Source organism: Syngnathus scovelli, unplaced genomic scaffold (genome assembly GCF_024217435.2).
Source record: "Syngnathus scovelli strain Florida unplaced genomic scaffold, RoL_Ssco_1.2 HiC_scaffold_30, whole genome shotgun sequence".
NCBI classification, from domain to species: Eukaryota; Metazoa; Chordata; class Actinopteri; order Syngnathiformes; family Syngnathidae; genus Syngnathus; species Syngnathus scovelli.
In genome coordinates this window covers 359,850-362,810 of record NW_026061392.1, presented here as the reverse complement: position 1 = coordinate 362,810, position 2,961 = coordinate 359,850, and the positions used below count along the sequence as shown (strand labels likewise).

At 46.9% G+C, this 2,961-nt stretch overlaps 1 non-coding gene across 1 annotated transcript; it reads left to right on the top strand.

Annotated features, from left to right (window-relative positions):
* Positions 1-2,078: 2,078 nt before the first annotated feature.
* Positions 2,079-2,244, top strand: LOC125966044 (U1 spliceosomal RNA). Its single transcript, XR_007480023.1, has one exon. It is a non-coding gene; the product is annotated as a U1 spliceosomal RNA (small nuclear RNA).
* The last annotated feature ends 717 nt before the right edge of the window (positions 2,245-2,961 follow it).

Below are 2,961 nucleotides of genomic sequence, written 5' to 3'. Positions count from 1 at the left end.
GTTGTCATTACCGTATTTTCTGGACTATAAGTCACGTTTCTTTTCATAGTTTGGGTGGGGGGGCGACTTATACTGAGGAGCAACTTATACGTGATTTTTTGTCACAAATTTTTAAAATAAAAAAAAAAACGAAAAATGGATAAACGAACCGTGATGTAGCAAGGGATTACTGTAGTTTGAACTGCAAGTGACATCAGCGGCGCGGCGGTTGTTTACTTAAAGGACAAAGGATTCGATCACGGGATGACGAAGATGACGAAGGGCCCCATGTACTACCGGCATCTTTAGTGGCTTTGCTTGTAAGTGACACAGAGGACGGAGAGTTTTTTTTTCCCAATGATCATCACACACACATCTGGGTGTGGTGAGATTTGTCCTCTGCATTCAACCCATCCCCGTGTGATTTTGATCCATCCCCTGGGGGAGAGGGGAGCAGTGAGCAGCAGCGGTGCCGCGCTCGGGAATCATTTGGTGATCTAACACCCAATTCCACCCCTTAATGTTGAGTGCCAAGCAGGGAGGCAATGGGTCCCATTTTTATAGGTATGACCCGGCCGGGGTTTGAACCCACAACCTTCCAGTCTCAGGGCGGACACTCTACCACTAGTTTGAAGGATTTAATGATTTGGAGTGACACAGAAGGTTTGAAAAACTATTATATGTTTCACGCACACCCGGTCCTATTCTATGGAGCTCTCTTCGACCTCTGTGGCTGGAAGTGCCACCTCCAGGGATGGAAGTCCACGCTGCCACACGCCTGGAAGTCGATGCCGGTGCTTGGGGCTGTGTGGCGGTGAACTGTTTATGTTATTGTTATTTGATATATTTGTCATTTTCAAAACTTGTTCAGGAAAAAAAATATTATTCAGTGGTAATGTTGGACGTTTTCAATAAATACAAATTCATACAGTTTTAGGGTTCTCAGGTTAAAAAAGGCAATGCATGCACGGGGGCCCCCAGGGCTGCGTGCTTAGTCCATTGCTCTTCACCCTGCTGACGCATGACTGCACTGCGACCTACAGCGACAACCGCATAGTGAAGTTTGCTGACGACACGACTCTGGTGGGTCTCATCACGAAGGGCGACGAGACTCGGTACAGGTCGGAAGTTGACCTTCTGACCATGTGGTGCAGGGACAACAACCTCCTGCTGAACGTCAATAAGACCAAGGAAATCGTTGTTGACTTCCGGAAGGGTCACACAACACACCTGCCGCTGATCATCGACGGTGCTGTGGTGGAGTGGGTGAGCTGCACCAAGTTCCTGGGGGTGCACATCAGTGAGGACCTCTCCTGGTCCGCAAACACCTCGTCACTGGCAAAGAAAGCTCAGCGCCGCCTGTACTTCCTGCGGAAGCTCAGGCGTGCATGTGCTCCTCAGGCAGTCCTGTCTACATTCTACCGTGGCACCATTGAGAGCGTCCTCACCAGTTGCATCGCTGTCTGGGGTGGTAACTGCACTGAACAGAACTTGAAGGCCCTGCAGCGCATAGTGAATACGGCTGGTAAGATTATTGGTGCTTCGCTCCCCTCCCTGAAGGACATTTACACCTCCCATCTCGCCCGCAAGGCAACCTCGATTGCCAGAGATGTGAGTCACCCGGCTCACTCTTTGTTTGACCTTCTGCCCTCTGGGAAGAGGTATAGGAGCCTGCGCTCCCGCACCACCAGACTCGCCAACAGCTTCTTTCTCCAGGCTGTTAGGGCCCTGAACTCGCTACCCCCTTCTGCGTAGCGTGTGGCACTGTTGCGCTATTTTCTGGAATGTCTGCTGTACGCACACTTGCTCCTTTTTTTGCTCCTCTTATTTATTTATTTATTTGTTGTGTTATTTATTCATTATTTATTCAGCACGCTTTTGTTATACTTGTTTACTTGTTTGTCTGTTGTGGGCCATGTCTTGTCACCATGGGATAGGGGGGAACGAAATTTCGGTTTCTTTGTATGTCTTCGGCATGTGGACAAATTGACAATAAAGCTGACTTTGACTTTGACTTAAACAGTTCTACGAATCCTGTTTCATCCACTGAGTGTGTATGTGTGCCACACGTTTTTAGCAATTAAGCCCGTGACTGAAAATGGCGTGTGCGGTAAAGACGTCGGCCCATGATCAAGAAGGTGGTTCACCCCATGTGAGGCTCAGCCATTGCACTACGGTTGTGCTGACCTCTGCAAATTCCCCTACTGTGTGAATCTTGACTGCATTATTTCTGGTAGTGGGGGACTGTGTTCGCGCTCTCCTCTGGTCTTTCTGATGAAAACAAAAATTAAGCGCAGTAGTATGCACATGGAGTTTAAGTCTGCGATGCTGTGACACACTGAACGCTTTTGATTATGTAATTAACTGTACTCTGGAACTGTGTGTCAGGGTTCTCCAGATTATTCTTATCGTATGATTATGTTGGAATGCAGCCTGTAATAAATAACCTAGCTAGATTAGTTTTATGCTTATGTTGGAATGCAACCTGTGATAAATCACCTAGCGTGTCCCATCCTACACAAAGTCGTAAAACACCCCTTGCTATGTTTTGACTAGAGGTCAAGGGCTTTCTCTATTCAGTCCACTCTTACCCCCACCCTGTTTCTCTTAATAAAAATGCTCTTGCAGGAGGCGAGAGTCAGACCTCCATTCGAACATCGCTGTACGCACAGCGACGAATGGACTCTCCACCTGCAGGTGTCTAAAGGGACTTACTCGTCTCCCGTGTGGTTCTTGCAAAATAAGTTGGACTGAGCGAATCTCTAACACTGTGCATTTGCTCGTTAAACTGTATTCACCAAATTAGCAAATGCAAAATAATATGTAATTACCACGTTCCTGACTCGTCATATGATATGAACGTATCAAAACCTTTTTGTCGGCTGTAGGTCTGTCTTTTTAAGAATGCGCCCGATTGTTGTTCCTCATACATCACAAGTATGGATTTCTAGAAAACAACTTTTACTTTCTAAAGTAAAATGA